Genomic DNA, 18324 nt, shown 5'->3' with positions numbered 1-18324 from the left:
GGTAACAGTGAAGGCTGCAAAGCAGTAAAAATAGCAGCCTGCCTCTCCAACTGGGAGCTCCATCCCAGGGAGATATGGACCTTTTACCATCTCAAACACAGGTGTAGGAGGTAGCTGGCGACCCTGGCTGGGAGTTCCCACCCAGTGAGGAGGAATGGGATTGGGGACCTGCTTTAAAAAGTCTGGCCACCTTTTCATAGAGCAACTGTGCTGTGCTGAGGGACTGCTTCTGCCTGCAGTTGCCTTGGACTCTCTGAGACCTGAAGTCTGGATGGCTAAGTCGCCCAAACAGCAAGGATGGTGGCCTGTCCCTCCTTCTGAGAGCACTGTCCCAGGAAGGTTCCGAATCTCTGTTGGCCGAAAAAACACTGGCAGGGATGGCTGGAGGCCCCAATTGGGAGGTTCCACCTAGTGAGAAGAAAGGAGATTGAGGACCCGTTTAAACTAAGCAGTCTGACAACATTTTCATAAAGCGGTTGCACTGTGCTGAGGTACTGCTTCAGCCCCACTTCACGTTGGACTCTCCAAAGCCTGAAGGCTGGAATAACTAAGCTGCCTAAACAGCAAAGATGGCCTCCTGCCCCTCCCACTGAGAGCGCTGTCTCAGAGAGGTGCAACACTGTTACTCCTGGCTGACAGAAATTCCAAGCCAGTGGGTTTTAATCCTGTGAGGTGCCGTGGAAGTGGGGCCTGCAGAGTGTCACTGCTCAGCCCCCTGGATTCAGCCCCTTTCCTAGGGGTACATAAGGAGGTTAACCCCTCACTTTGCCAGAGTGCAGCTGTTTTGCAGTGAAACCCACAAAGCCCAGGTCTCTAAGGCTCCCAGGTCTCTAAGGCTAAGCAGCTGCTCTGCAGAGACTCCACGTAGCTCCAGTGTCGGACTGAAGGTCCTAGTGGAGCGGGTTCACGAGGAGATCTCCTGAACCGAGGATTGCAAAAATCCATGGGAGAAGTGTGGCTTCCCAGGGTTGCACATTCACTCACCACTTTCCTATGTAGGGGAGGTTGCCCTGACTCCACGTTGCTCCCAGTGGGCCATCATCCTGCCTTGCTTTTCTTCCTTCTCCATGGGTGGACTTTTTCTTTGATTAGTTCCAATGCCTGTACCTGGATATTTTAGTTGAGGTTGCTGTATTTACTCACCCCTTCCATTCTTCTCCATGAGAGCTCACACACTAGCTGCTCCTAGTAAGCCGTCTTCTTCTTTCATATCTCAAAGTCATAAATATATTCTTTTATTTTTGAGACAGAGTCTCACTATGCTGTCCAGGCAGGTTTCAAACTGCTGTGCTCAAGTGATCGTACTGGAGAGGGAGGAGCCAAGATGGCCGAATAGGAACAGCTCCAGTCTACAGCTCCCAGCGCGAGCCACGCAGAAGACGGGTGATTTCTGCATTTCCATCTGAGGTACCGTGTTCATCTCACTAGGGAGTGCCAGACAGTGTGCGCAGGTCAGTGGGTGAGCGCACTGTGCACCAGCCGAAGCAGGGGTGAGGCATTGCCTCACTCGGGAAGTGCAAGGGGTCAGGGAGTTCCCCTTTCCAGGGGTGACAGACGGCACCTGGAAAATCGGGCCACTCCCACCCGAATACTGTGCTTTTCCGATGGGCTTAGGAAACCGTGCCCCAGGAGAGTATAGCCCGCACCTGGCTCAGAGGGTCCTACGCCCACGGAGTCTCGCTGATTGCTAGCACAGCAGTCTGAGATCAAACAGCAAGTCGGCAGCGAGGCTGGGGGAGGGGTGCCCGCCATTGCCCAGGCTCGCTTAGGTAAACAAAGCAGCCTGGAAGCTTGAACTGGGTGGAGCCCACCACAGCTCAAGTAGGCCTGCCTGCCTCTGTAGGCTCCACCTCTGGGGGCAGGGCACAGACAAACAAAAAGACAGCAGTAACCTCTGCAGACTTAAATGTCCCTGTCTGACAGCTGTGAGGAGAGCAGTGGTTCTCCCAGCACGCAGCTGGAGATCTGAGAACGGGCTGACTGCCTCCTCAAGTGGGTCCCTGACCCCTGACCCCCGAGCAGCCTAACTGGGAGGCACCCCCCAGCAGGGGCAGACTGACACCTCACACGGCCGGCCAGGTACTCCAACAGACCTGCAGCTGAGGGTTCTGTCTGTTAGAAGGAAAACTAACAGAAAGGACATCCACACCAAAACCCATCTGTACATCACCATCATCAAAGACCAAAAGTAGATAAAACCACAAAGATGGGGAAAAAACAGAGCAGAAAAACTGGAAACTCTAAAAACCAGAGTACCTCTCCTCCTCCAAAGGAACGCAGTTCCTCACCAGCAACGGAACAAAGCTGGACGGAGAATGACTTTGACGAGCTGAGAGAAGAAGGCTTCAGACGATCAAATTACTCCGAGCTACGGGAGGATATTCAAACCAAAGGCAAAGAAGTTGAAAACTTTGAAAAAAATTTAGAAGAATGTATAACTAGAATAACCAATACAGAGAAGTGCTTAAAGGAGCTGATGGAGCTGAAAACCAAGGCTCGAGAACTACGTGAAGAATGCAGAAGCCTCAGGAGCCGATGCGATCAAATGGAAGAAAGGGTATCAGCCCTGGAAGATGAAATAAATGAAATGAAGCGAGAAGGGAAGTTTAGAGAAAAAAGAATAAAAAGAAACGAGCAAAGCCTCCAAGAAATGTGGGACTATGTGAAAAGACCAAATCTACGTCTGATTGGTGTACCCGAAAGTGACGGGGAGAATGGAAACAAGTTGGAAAACACTCTGCAGGATATTATCCAGGAGAACTTCCCCAATCTAGCAAGGCAGGCCAACATTCAGATTCAGGAAATACAGAGAACGCCACAAAGATAATCCTCGAGAAGAGCAACTCCAAGACACATAATTGTCAGATTCACCAAAGTTGAAATGAAGGAAAAAATGTTAAGGGCAGCCAGAGAGAAAGGTCGGGTTACCATCAAAGGGAAGCCCATCAGACTAACAGCGGATCTCTCGGCAGAAACCCTACAAGCCAGAAGAGAGTGGGGGCCAATATTCAACATTCTTAAAGAAAAGAATTTTCAACCCAGAATTTCATATCCTGCCAAACTAAGCTTCATAAGTGAAGGAGAAATAAAATACTTTACAGACAAGCAAATGCTGAGAGATTTTGTCACCACCAGGCCTGCCCTAAAAGAGCTCCTGAAGGAAGCGCTAAACATGGAAAGGCACAACCGGTACCAGCCACTGCAAAATCATACCGAAATGTAAAGAACATCGAGACTAGGAAGAGACTACATCAACTAACGAGCAAAATATCCAGCTAACATCATAATGACAGGATCAAATTCACACATAACAATATTAACTTTAAATGTAAATGGACTAAATGCTCCAATTAAAAGACACAGACTGGCAAACTGGATAAAGACTCAAGACCCATCAGTGTGCTGTATTCAGGAAACCCATCTCACGTGCAGAGACACACATAGGCTCAAAATAAAAGGATGGAGGAAGATCTACCAAGCAAATGGAAAACAAAAAAAGGCAGGGGTTGCAATCCTAGTCTCTGATAAAACAGACTTTAAACCAACAAAGATCAAAAGAGACAAAGAAGGCCACTACATAATGGTAAAGGGATTAATTCAACAAGAAGAGCTAACTATCCTAAATATATATGCACCCAATACAGGAGCACCCAGATTCATAAAGCAAGTCCTGAGTGACCTACAAAGAGACTTAGACTCCCACACATTAATAATGGGAGACTTTAACACCCCACTGTCAACATTAGACAGATCAACGAGACAGAAAGTCAACAAGGATACCCAGGAATTGAACTCAGCTCTGCACCAAGCGGACCTAATAGACATATACAGAACTCTCCACCCCAAATCAACAGAATATACATTTTTTTCAGCACCACACCACACCTATTCCAAAATTGACCATATACTCGGAAGTAAAGCTCTCCTCAATAAATGTAAAAGAACAGAAATTGTAACAAACTGTCTCTCAGATCACAGTGCAATCAAGCTAGAACTCAGGATTAAGAATCTCACTCAAAACCACTCAACTACATGGAAACTGAACAACCTGCTCCTGAATGACTACTGGGTACATAACGAAATGAAGGCAGAAATAAAGATGTTCTTTGAAACCAATGAGAACCAAGACACAACATACCAGAATCTCTGGGATGCATTCAAAGCAGTGTGTAGAGGGAAATTTATAGCACTAAATGCCCACAAGAGAAAGCAGGAAAGATCCAAAATTGACACCCTAACATCACAATTAAAAGAACTAGAAAAGCAAGAGCAAACACATTCAAAAGCTAGCAGAAGGCAAGAAATAACTAAAATCAGAGCAGAACTGAAGGAAATAGAGACACAAAAAACCTTCAAAAAATAAATGAATCCAGGAGCTGGTTTTTTGAAAGGATCAACAAAATTGATAGACCGCTAGCAAGATTAATAAAGAAAAAAAGAGAGAAGAATCAAATAGATGCAATAAAAAATGATAAAGGGGATATCACCACCGATCCCACAGAAATACAAACTACCATCAGAGAATATTACAAACACCTCTATGCAAATAAACTAGAAAATCTAGAAGAAATGGATAAATTCCTCAACACATACACCCTCCCAAGACTAAACCAGGAAGAAGTTGAATCTCTGAATAGACCAATAACAGGAGCTGAAATTGTGGCAATAATCAATAGCTTACCAACCAAAAAAAGTCCAGATCCAGATGGATTCACAGCCGAATTCTACCAGAGGTACAAGGAGGAGCTGGTACCATTCCTTCTGAAACTATGCCAATCAATAGAAAAAGAGGGAATCCTCCCTAACTCATTTTATGAGACCAGCATCATCCTGATACCAAAGCCTGGCAGAGACACAACAAAAAAAGAGAATTTTAGACCAATATCCTTGATGAACATTGATGCAAAAATCCTCAATAAAATACTGGCAAACAGAATCCAGCAGCACATCAAAAAGCTTATCCACCATGATCAAGTGGGCTTCATCCCTGGGATGCAAGGCTGGTTCAATATACGCAAATCAATAAATGTAATCCAGCATATAAACAGAACCAAAGACAAAAACCACATGATTATCTCAATAGATGCAGAAAAGGCCTTTGACAAAATTCAACAACCCTTCATGCTAAAAACTCTCAATAAATTAGGAATTGATGGGACGTATCTCAAAATAATAAGAGCTATTTATGACAAACCCACAGCCAATATCATACTGAATGGGCAAAAACTGGAAGCATTCCCTTTGAAAACTGGCACAAGACAGGGATGCCCTCTCTCACCACTTCTATTCAACATAGTGTTGGAAGTTCTGGCCAGGGCAATCAGGCAGGAGAAGGAAATCAAGGGTATTCAATTAGGAAAAGAGGAAGTCAAATTGTCCCTGTTTGCAGATGACATGATAGTATATCTAGAAAACCCCATTGTCTCAGCCCAAAATCTCCTTAAGCTGATAAGCAACTTCAGCAAAGTCTCAGGATACAAAATCAATGTGCAAAAATCACAAGCATTCTTATACATCAATAACAGACAAACAGAGAGCCAAATCATGAGTGAACTCCCATTCACAATTGCTTCAAAGAGAATAAAATACCTAGGAATCCAACTTACAAGGGATGTGAAAGACCTCTTCAAGGAGAACTACAAACCACTGCTCAAGGAAATAAAAGAGGATACAAACAAATGGAAGAACATTCCATGCTCATGGGTAGGAAGAATCAATATCATGAAAATGGCCATCCTTCCCAAGGTAATTTACAGATTCAATGCCATCCCCATCAAGCTACCAATGACTTTCTTCACAGAATTGGAAAAAACTACTTTAAAGTTCATATGGAACCAAAAAAGAGCCCGCATCGCCAAGTCAATCCTAAGCCAAAAGAACAAAGCTGGAGGCATCACACTACCTGACTTCAAACTATACTACAAGGCTACAGTAACCAAAACAGCATGGTACTGGTACCAAAACAGAGATATAGATCAATGGAACAGAACAGAGCCATCAGAAATAATGCCACATATCTACAACTATCTGATCTTTGACAAACCTGACAAAAACAAGAAATGGGGAAAGGATTCCCTATTTAATAAATGGTGCTGGGAAAACAGGTTAGCCATATGTAGAAAGCTGAAACTGGATCCCTTCCTTACACCTTATACAAAAATCAATTCAAGATGGATTAAAGACTTAAATGTTAGACCTAAAACCATAAAAACCCTAGAAGAAAACCTAGGCATTACCATTCAGGACATAGGCATGGGCAAGGACTTCATGTCTAAAACACCAAAAGCAATGGCAACAAAAGCCAAAATTGACAAATGGGATCTAATTAAACTCAAGAGCTTCTGCACAGCAAAAGAAACTACCATCAGAGTGAACAGGCAACCTACAAAATGGGAGAAAATTTTCGCAACCTACTCATCTGACAAAGGGCTAATATCCAGAATCTACAATGAACTCCAACAAATTTACAAGAAAAAAACAAACAACCCCATCAAAAAGTGGGCGAAGGACATGAACAGACACTTCTCAAAAGAAGACATTTGTGCAGCCAAAAAACACATGAAAAAATGCTCATCATCACTGGCCATCAGAGAAATGCAAATCAAAACCACAATGAGATACCATCTCACACCAGTTAGAATGGCAATCATTAAAAAGTCAGGAAACAACAGGTGCTGGAGAGGATGTGGAGAAATAGGAACACTTTTACACTGTTGGTGGGACTGTAAACTAGTTCAACCCGTGTGGAAGTCAGTGTGGCGATTCCTCAAGGATCTAGAACTAGAAATTCCATTCGACCCAGCCATCCCATTACTGGGTATATACCCAAAGGACTATAAATCATGCTGCTATAAAGACACATGCACACGTATGTTTATTGCAGCATTATTCACAATAGCAAAGACTTGGAACCAACCCAAATGTCCAACAATGATAGACTGGATTAAGAAAATGTGGCACATATACACCATGGAATACTATGCAGCCATAAAAAATGATGAGTTCACGTCCTTTGTAGGGACATGGATGAAATTGGAAATCATCATTCTCAGTAAACTATCGCAAGAACAAAAAACCAAACACCGCATATTCTCACTCATAGGTGGGAATTGAACAATGAGAACACATGGACACAGGAAGGGGAACATCACACTTCGGGGACTGTTGTGGGGTGGGGGGAGGTGGGAGGGATAGCATTGGGAGATATACCTAATGCTAGATGACGAGTTGGTGGGTGCAGCGCACCAGCATGGCACATGTATACATATGTAACTTACCTGCACATTGCACACATGTACCATAAAACCTAAAGTATAATAATAATAATAATAATAATAAAATAAAAAAATAAAAAATAAAAAATAAAAAATAAATAAAAAAAAGTGATCGTACTGCCTCCACCTCCCAGGTAACTGGGATTATAGGTGTGCACCAGCACAGCTGGCAGACTATATTCTATAGTTTCTTCCAAAAATCACCTTTCACACATTTAGGAATTTAATCTATCTGTAACTTACTTTTTTGTGGAAAGTGTTATTATTCCAGCTTTTTCACAAATGGACAATTAGTCAGTTGTCCCAGAAAAATATATTGTAGTACCTATTTTTCTCCCATGTCTTATAAGAGCTGGCATTTTGAGATGAGTTCCTCATCATCATCATGAATTTGTTATTTGTTTCAGTGTCTGTATTCTGTTCCAGCAACATAATTATTTCTCTCTAAGTCAATAGTATGTTTATCTTAAGATCTATTCCTTCAAAATAAGTTGTATTTTTGCTTAGAAAATACCTTTAGACTCTTCACAATTATCTTTGCTCTTATTGACCTTTTTTATTTCATATGAATTTTAGGATCATCTCATAAAGTTGCACGAAATATCCTGCTGGGGTTTTTCTCAGAAATGCACTGAATTTATGAAGGGATATGTACAGACTTGACATATTTGTATTATTGAGTCTTATCATCTAAAAACACAGTATGTCTCTCCATTTATTCAGGAATAATTTAGCCCTCAATATATTTAGTAATGTTCTCTATAAAGGGCTTGTACATTTTTCATCTTTAATAAAATTTATTCCTAAATACCTTTTCAGTTTTCTTGCTACTGTGAATGGCATGTCATTCTACTACATGTTGATTACTGCTAGTGTAAGAAAAGGCTATTAATTTTTGTATGTAAATCTTTTCACCAACAAATTTGCTGGATTCTTTTTTTATTTCCACTCGTTTGCTTTCAATATTTTTGAATTTTCTATGTATACAACAATACACCTAAAAATAAAGATCATTTTGTATTTTTTATTTCAATTCCTGTGCCTTATATTTTCTTGTCCTACTTTATTTACTATGACTAATACTATACTAAATTGTAAAGACAAGCACACTTTTCTTACTTCTGAGTTTTAGCTATTAAATATGGTGCTTGATGTAGTATTTAAAGGACATTATTTGTCAAGTTAAGAGAATTCCTTTCACTCCTAGTTTAGTAAGAATTTCTTTTTAGTCATTAATCTGTATTAAAAATTTTCAAGTGCTTTTTATGTATGTTTTAACACCATCATATAGCATTTCTATTAATCTGTTAATGCAAAGGATTACATTAATAGATTTTGACTGTATATAGTATTACACATATATGGTACGCAAACATCTTGAGATTTTTGTCTATACCTATAAGTTGACTATTTACAATTTTAATATCAAGGTTATTCCAGCCTCATAAAATGAGCTATGTAGCATTTCATTTAAAACAATCTACATAAGATAGAAATCATCTGTCCCTTGGAAGTTCAGTAAAACTTGCCTGTAAATCATTCTGGGTATGATATCTTTTGGGTGTGGAGATTTTAACTAGCAATTCATTTAAATAATGGTCATTGCTAGTGTTTCAGCTTTGGCCATTATAAACAATGTAACTATATTAATCATTCTGGGCCTCAGTTTCATCATTTATACCTACTCCACAACATTTTTATTTTTATTTTTTTCATTTTTATTTTTATGTATTTATTTATTTATTGAGACAGAGTCTTGCTTTGTTGTCCAGGCTGGAGTGCAGTGGCACTATCTCAGCTCACTGCAACCTCTGCCTCCTGGGTTCAAGCAATTCTCCTGCCTCAGCCTCCAAGTAGCTGGGATTACAGGTGCACGTCACCATGCCTGACTAATTTGTTTGTATTTTTAGTAGAGATGGGGTTTCACCATGCTGACCAGGCTGGTTTCAAACTCCTGACCTCAAGTGATCCACCCACCTTGGCCTCCCAAAGTGCTAGGATTACAGGCATGAGCCACCGCTCCCCACCTATTATTCTTTTTTTTTTTTTTTTTGAGACATAGTCTTGCTCTGTTGCCCAGGCTGGAGTGCAGTGGCACAATCTCAGCTCGCTGCAACCTCCACCTCCCAGATTCAAGCGATTCTTCTGCCTCAGCCTCCCAACTAGCTGCGACTACAGCCACTTGCCACCATGTCTGGCTAATTTTTGTATTTTTAGTAGAGACAGGGTTTCACCATATTGGCCAGGCTGATCTCAAACTCCTGACCTCATGATCTGCCCACATTGGCCTCCCAAAGTGCTGGGATTACAGGTGCAAGCCACCGCACTTGGCCCCTATTATTCATTTTTAAATCTTTCTTTTTGAGACAATTTTGATTTTTTTATTTAAAATTTTTCATATTTATTGGCATAAAAGTTTTTTGTTATTTGTCATATTACTTTTTTATTTGTAACTATGTCTCCTTTTATTGTTAAAAAATATACATATTTTTGCAAGATGGCTGAATAGGAACAGCTCCAGTCTGCAGCTCCCAGTGAGATCAACGCAGAAGATGGGTGATTTCTGCATTTCCATCTGAGGTACCTGGTTCATCTCACTAGGACTGGTTGGACACTGGGTGCAGCCCATGGAGGGCAAGCTGAAGCGGGCAGGCATCGCCTCACCCAGGAAGCACAAGGGGTGGAGGGATTTCCCTTTCCTAGCCAAGGGAAGCTGGGACAGACTATAACTGGAGAAACAATACACTCCTGACCAAATACTGTGCTATTCCCACAGTCTTAGCAACCAGCAGACCAGGAGATACCCTCCCATGCCTGGCCAGGCAGGTCCCACACCCACGGAGCTTGCTTACTGCTAATACAGCAGTCTGAGATCAACCTGTGATGCTGCAGCTTGACAGGGGGAGGGGCATCCACCATTGCTGAGGCTTGAGTAGCTCACAGTGTAAACAAAGCATCCGGGAAGCTGAAACTGGGAGGAGCCCACTGCAGCACAGCAAGGCCTACTGCCTCTCTAGATTCCACCTCTGGGGGCAGGGCATAGCAGAACAAAAGGCAGCAGACAGCTTCTGCAGGCTTAAACATCCCTGTGTGACAGCTCTGAAGACAGCAGTGGTTCTCTTAGCATGGCGTTCAAGCTCTGAGAACAGACAGATTGGCTCCTCAAGCAGGACCCTGACCCCCGTGTAGCCTGCCTGGGAGATACCTCCCAGTAAGGGCCAACAGACACCTCAAACAGATGGGTGGCCCTCTGGCATGAAGCTTCCAGAGGAAGGATCAAGCAGCAATATTTGCTTTTCTGCAGCCTCCACTGGTGATACCCAGGCAAACAGGGTCTAGAATGGACCTCCAGCAAACTCCAACAGACCTGCAGCGGAGGGGCCTGACTGTTAGAAGAAAAACTAACAAACAGAAAGGAATAGCATCAACATCAACATAACAGAAAGGACATCCAAAGCAAAACCCCATCTGTAGGTCACCAACATCAAAGACCAAAGGTAGATAAAACCACAAAGATGGGGAGAAACCAGAGCAGAAAAGCTGAAAATTCAAAAAACCAGAGAGTCTCTTCTCCTACAAAGGATCGCAGCTCCTCACCAGCAAGGGAACAAAACTGAATGGAGATTGAGTTTGACAAGTTGACAGAAGTAGGCTTCAGAAGGTCAGTAATAACAAACTTCTCCAAGATAAAGGAGCATATTCTAACCCATTGCAAGGAAGCTAAAAACCTTGACAAAAGGTTAGACAAATGGCTAAGTAGAATAAACAGTGTAGAGAAGACCTTAAATTACCTGATGGAGCTGAAAACCACAGCACAAGAACTTCGTGACACATACACAAGCTTCAATAGCCAATTTGATCAAGTGGAAGAAAGGATATCAGTGATTGAAGATCAAATTAATGAAATAAAGTGAGAAGACAAGAATAGAAAAAAAAAAGAGTGAAAAGAAATGAACAAACCCTCCAAGAAATATGGGACTATGTGAAAAGACCAAATATATGTTTGATTGGTGTACTGGAAAGTGATGAGGAGAATGGAACCAAGTTAGAAAACACTCTTCAGGATACCATCCAGGAGAACTTCCCTAATCTAGCAAGGCAGGCCAACATTCAAATTCAGGAAATACATAGAACACCATAAAGATACTCCTCAAGAAGAGCAACCCCAAGACATGTAATTGTTAGATTCACCAAGGTTGAAATGAAGGGAAAAAAATGTTAAGGGCAGCCAGAGAGAAAGGTCGGGTAACCCACAAAGGGAAGCCCATCAGACTAACAGCGGATCTCTCAGCAGAAACCCTACAAGCCAGAAGAGAGTGGGGGCCAATATTCAACATTCTTAAAGAAAATAATTTTCAACCCAGAATCTCATATCCAGCCAAACTAAGTTTCATAAGTGAAGGAGAAAAAAAATCCTTTACAGACAAGCAAATGCTGAGACATTTTGTCACCACCAGGCCTGCCTTACAAGAGCTCCTGAAGGAGGCACTAAACATGTAAAGGAACAACTGGTACCAGACACTGCAAAAACATGCTAAACTGTAAAGACCATCAACGCTATGAAGAAACTGCATCAACTAACAGGCAAAATAACCAGCTAACATCATAATGACAGGATCAAATTCAAACATAACAATATTAACCTTAAATATAAATGGGCTAAATGCTCCAATTAAAAGACACAAACTGGCGAATTGGATAAAGAGTCAAGACCCATTGATGTGCTGTATTCAGGAGACCCATCTCACATGCAAAGACACACACAGGCTCAAAATAAAGGGATGGAGGAAGATCTACCAAGCAAATGGAAAGCAAAAAAAAAGTAGGGGTTGCAATCCTAGTCTCTGATAAAACAGACTTTAAACCAACTAACATCAAGAGACAAGGACACTACACAATGGTAAAGGGATTAATTCAACAAGAGGAGCTATCTTAAATATATATGCACCCAGTATAGGAGCACCCAGATTCACAAAGCAAGTCCTTAGAGACCTACAAAGAGACTTAGACTCCCACACAATAATAATGGGAGACTTTAACACCAGACTGTCAATATTAGACAGATCAACAAGACAGAAGGTTAACAAGGATATCCAGGACTTGAACTCAGCTCTGTATCAAGCAGACCTAATAGACATCTACAGAACTCTACACCCCAAATGAACAGAATATACATTCTTCTCAGCACCACATTGCACTTATTCTAAAATTGACCACATAATTGGTGGTAAAGCACTCCTCAGCAAATGTAAAAGAACAGAAATCACAACAAACTGTCTCTCAGACCACAGTGCAATCAAATTAGAACTCAGGATTAAGAAACTCACTTAAAACCCCACAACTACATGGAAACTGAACAACCTTCTCCTGAATGACTACTGGGTAAATAACAAAATGAAGGCAGAATAAAGATGTCCTTTGAAACCAATGAGAGCAAAGACACAATGAACCAGAATCTCTGGGACACATTTAAAGCAGTGTGTAGGGGAAATTTATAGCACTAAATGCCCACAAGAGAAAGCAGGAAGATCTAAAATTGACACCCTAACATCACAATTAAAAGAACTGGAGAAGCAAGAGCAAACAAATTCAAAAGCTAGCAGAAGGCAAGAAATAACTAAGATCAGAGCAGAACTGAAGGAGATAGAGACTTGAAAAACCCTTAAAAAAATCAATGAATCTTTATAGCAGCAGTATTTATAATCCTTTGGGTACATACCCAGTAATGGGAAGGCTGAGTGAAATGGTATTTCTAGTTCTAGATCCTGGAGGAATGACCACACTGTCACACGTATGTTTATTGTGGCACTATTCATAATAGCAAAGAATTGGAACCAACCCAAATGTCCATTAATGATAGACTGGATTAAGAAAATGTGGCACATGTACACCATGAAATACTATGCAGCCATAAAAAAGGATGAGTTCATGTCCTTTGTAGGGACATGGATGAAGCTGGAAACCATCATTCTGAGCAAACTATCCCAAGGACAGAAAACCAAACACCACATGTTCCCACTCATAGGTGGGAACTGAACAAAGAGAACGCATGGAGACACAGAGGGGGGAACATCACATACCGGGGCCTGTCATGGTGTGGAGGGAGTGGGGAGGGATAGCATTAGGAGATATACCTAATGTAAATGACGAGTTAATGGGTGTAGCACACCAACATGGCACATGTATACATACATAACAAACCTGCACATTGTGCACATGCACTCTAGAACTTAAAGTATAATAATAATAATAAATCAATGAATCCAGGATCTGGTTTTTTCTAAAAGATCAACAAAATAGATAGATCACTAGCAAGACTAATAAAGAAGAGAAGAGAGAAGAATCAAATAGACGCAATAAAAAATAATAAAGGGGATATCACCACCGATCCCACAGAAATACAAACTACTATCAGAGAATACTATAAACAACTCTATGCAAATAAACTAGAAAATCTAGAAGAAATCAATAAATTCCTGGACACATACTCCCCCCCAAGACTAAACCAGGAAGAAGTTGAATCTCTGAATAGACCAGTAACAGGTTCTGAAATTGAGGCAATAATTAAGAGCCTACCAACCAAAAAAAGCCCAGGACCAGACGGATTCAGAGCCAAATTCTACCAGGGATACAAAGAGGAGCTGGTACCATTCCTTCAGAAACTATTCCAACCAATAGAAAAAGAGGGAATCCTCCCTAACTCATTTTATGAGGCTGGTATCATCGTGATACCAAAGCCTGGCAGAGACACAACAAAAAAAGAGAATTTTAGGCCAATATCCCTGATGAATATCAATGCAAAAATCCTCAATATAATACTGGCAAACTGAATCCAGAAGCACATCAAACAGCTTATCCACCACAATCCAGTTGGCTTCATCCCTGGGATGCAAGGCTGGTTCAACATATGCAAATCAATAAACATAATCCATCGCATAAACAGAACTAATGACAAAAACCACATGATTATCTCAATAGATGCAGAAAAGGCCTTTGACAAAATTCAACAGCGCTTCATGTCAAAAACTCTTAATAAACTAGATATTGTTGGAATGTATCTCAAAATAATAAGAGCTATTTATGACAAACCCACAGCCAATATCATACTGAATGGGCAAAAACTGGAAGCATTCCTTTTGAAAACTGGCACAAGACAAGGATGCCCTCTCTCACCACTCCTATTCCACATAGTGTTGGAAGTTCGGGCTAGGGCAATCAGACAAGAGAAAGAAATAAAGGGTATTCACTTAGGAAAAGAGGAAATCAAATAGTCTCTGTTTGCAGATGACATGATTGCATATTTAGAAAACCCCATCATCTCAGCCCAAAATCTCCTTAAGCTAATAAACAACTTCAGCAAAGTCTCAGGATACAAAATCAATGTGCAAAAATCACAAGCATTCCTACACACCAATAAAAGACAAACAGAGAGCCAAATCATGAGTGAACTCCCATTCACGATGACTACAAAGAGAATAAAACTTGCAAGGGATGTGAAGGACCTCTTCAAGGAGAACTGCAAACCACTGCTCAACGAAATAAAAGAGGACACAAACAAATGGAAGAACATTCCATGCTCATGGGTAGGAAGAATCAATATCATGAAAATGGCCATACTGCCCAAGGTAATTTATAGATTCAATGCTATCTCTATCAAGCTGCCACTGACTTTCTTCACAGAATTGGAAAAAACTACTTTAAAGTTTATGTGGAACCAAAAAAGGGCCTGCATTACTAAGTCAATCCTAAGCCAAAAGAACAAAGCTGGAGGCATCACGCTACCTGACTTCAAACTATACTACAAGGCTACAGTAACCAAAAGAGCATGGTACTGGTACCAAAACAGAGATATAGACCAATGGAACAGAAGAGAGACCTCAGAAATAATACCACACATCTACAACCATCTGATCTTTGACAAATCTGACAAAAACAAGAAATGGAGAAAGGATTCCCTATTTAACAAATGGTGCTGGGAAACTGGCTAGCAATATGAGAAAGCTGAAACTGGATCCCTTCCTTACACCTTATACAAAAGTTAACTCAAGATTGGTTAAAGACTTAAATGTAAGACCTAAGACCATAAAAACCCTAGAAGAAAACCTAGGCAATATCATTCAGGACATAGGCATGGGCAAAGACTTCATGACTAAAACACCAAAAGCAATGGCAACAAAAGCTAAAGTAGACAAAGGAGATCTAATTAAACTAAAGAGCTTCTACACACCAAAAGAAACTATCCTCAGAGTGAACAGGCAACCTACAGAATGGGAGAAAATTTTTCCAATCTACCAATCTGACAAAGGGCTAATATCCAGAATCTACACAGAAGTTAAACAAATTTACAAGAAAAAAATCAAACAACCTCATCAAAAAGTAGGAGAAAGATATGAACAGACACTTCTCAAAAGAAGATATTTATGCAGCCAACAGACACATGAAAAAATGCTCATCATTACCAGTCATCAGAGAAATGCAAATCAAAACCACAATGAGATACCACCTCACACCAGTTAGAATGGTGACCATTAAAAAGTCAGGAAACAGATGCTGGAGAGGATGTGGAGAAATAGGAACGCTTTTACACTGTTGGTGGGAGTGAAAATTAGTTCAACCATTGTGGAAGACATTGTGGCAATTCCTCAAGGATCTAGAACTAGAAATACCATTTGACCCAGCAATCCCATTACTGGGTATATACCCAAAGGATTATAAATCATGCTACTATAAAGACACATGCACACGTATGTTTATTGTGGCACTATCCACAATAGCAAAGTCTTGGCACCAATCCAAATGTCCATCAATGATAGACTGGATTAAGAAAATATGGCACATATACACCATGGAATACTATGCAGCCATAAAAAAGGATGAGTTCATGTCCTTTGCAGAGACATGGATGAAGCTGGAAACCATCATTCTCAGTAAACTAACACAAGAACAGAAACCCAAACACCACATGTTCCCACTCATAGGTGGGAGTTAAACAATAAGAACACATGGACCTAGGGCAGGGAACATCACACCCTGGGGCCTGTCAAGGGGTGGGGAGCAGGAGGAGGGATAGCATTAGGAGAAATAGCTAATGTAAATGACGAGTTGATGGGTGTAGCAAACCAACATGGCACATGTATACCTATGTAACAAATCTGCAAGTTGTGCACAAATACCCTAGAACTTAAAGTATAATAATAAAATATATATATGTAGATACGTATTTTTTACTTCCCCCACAGTCAGTCTTGAGGTTTGTCTAGTTTGTCTCTTCAAATAACTGATTTTTAGTATTGTTAAGCCTAAGTTTTATTTTCATAATTGATTACTTAATTATTTCCTCCTTTCTGTGTTTACACACAGTTTCTACATAAATATCAGTAGCAACTTTATCTGTAGCAGAAAAAATGTGGGAACAATTCAAACACCTATCAACAAGTGAATGAACAACATATTGTGGTATCCTAATTTGTCATTGAAATACTACTCATGTAAAAAAAAACTCTATTAATACACAACAGCATAGCCATAACTCAAAAACATTATGCTATTTGCTAAGTGAAAAATAAACTTTATATTGCATAATCCTATTCATATGAAATTTCAGGAAAGATAAACTAATCAAGAGTGACAAAAACATCAATGATTGTTTGAAGTTGATTTGGGGATGGAGTCATTATTGACTGGTAAGGGGTGAGAGAGTGATGAAAATATTCTATATCTGATGTATTAGTCTGTTTTCACATTACTGATAAAGACATACCTGAGACTGGGTAATTTACAAGGAAAAAGAGGCTTAATGGATTCACAGTTCCACTTGGCTGGGGAGGCCTAACAATCATGACACAAGGTGAAAGTCATGTCTTACATGGTTGCAGACAAGAGAGAATAACAGAGCTCGTGCAGGGAAACTCCCCTTTATAAAACCATCAGACCTCATGAGACTTATTCACTATCATGAGAACAGCACAGGAAAGACCTGCCCCCATGATTCAATTACCTCCCACCCACCAAGTCCCTCCCATGACACAGGGGAATTGTGGGAGCTTCCATTCAAGGTGAGATTTGGGTGGAGACACAGCCAAACCATATCATCTGGGTTGTTGTGGTGGTTCCATAGGTACATACATTTTCAAAACTCATCAAACTGTACACTTAAAACTAGTGTATTTTATTATGTGTAAATTATACCTTCATAAGCTTATTTTTAAAAACTACAATGAGATACCTTTTCTAACCCACTGAAATGGTTAATATTAAAAAGACTGACGATACAAATGTTGAGAATGTGGAGCAGCATTCTCATACACTGCTGATGAGAGTGTAAAATGGTGCATTCACATTGGAAAACTCATTGGTAATTTCTAGTAAAGATAAATGCATGCCTTCCTTCTTATCTAGAAGTATATATCTAAGAGAAATGCATACATATTTACAAAAAGACTTTTCCAAAAATGTTCATAGCTGCTTTTTCTCCCAGTAGTCAAAAATGGAAAACAACTCAAATGTTCAACAAATAAAAGAAGATAAATAAATTGTGGTGTTTCAGACCATGAAATAATATGCATCATTAAAACAATAATGAATTACTTATAAAACAAGCCCATGGATGACTCTGTATATAATTCTATACCGGTGTGAATCTGCTTTGGCAGTGTATAACTGGTCACATGTTTAGCAGCTTTGAATACAAGCCCTCCATTTCTACCATCCTTCTTGGGTTTTGGTATTCATTGTCTTGTGAGTCCATTTTTTCGTATGGCTTGTAAGGTCATCCTGGAGTTTCCTCTTGTTTGGAAACCCCATTTCCTATTCCCCAACCATCTGGAAAGGTTTGGATACCATGATAATAAAGCACATATAAACTGACTTAGGTGACCTCTGAGCCAGATATCAACAAGAAAATCCCTTCATCGCTTAGACTTTGATGTACTCTTCCTTGATTTTATCTCTCTTCACCTTTCCTCACCTGGGAGGCTGAAAATAGGGAGTCACCCAAGGCAAGGGGATCAAAAAGTCTCCTCTACCTGCTTTTGATGTCAGAATTAGCCCT

The sequence above is a fragment of the Pongo abelii genome, chromosome 12, assembly GCF_028885655.2.
Source record: "Pongo abelii isolate AG06213 chromosome 12, NHGRI_mPonAbe1-v2.0_pri, whole genome shotgun sequence".
In the NCBI taxonomy this organism is placed as follows: Eukaryota; Metazoa; Chordata; class Mammalia; order Primates; family Hominidae; genus Pongo; species Pongo abelii.
This window is presented reverse-complemented; position numbering follows the sequence as displayed.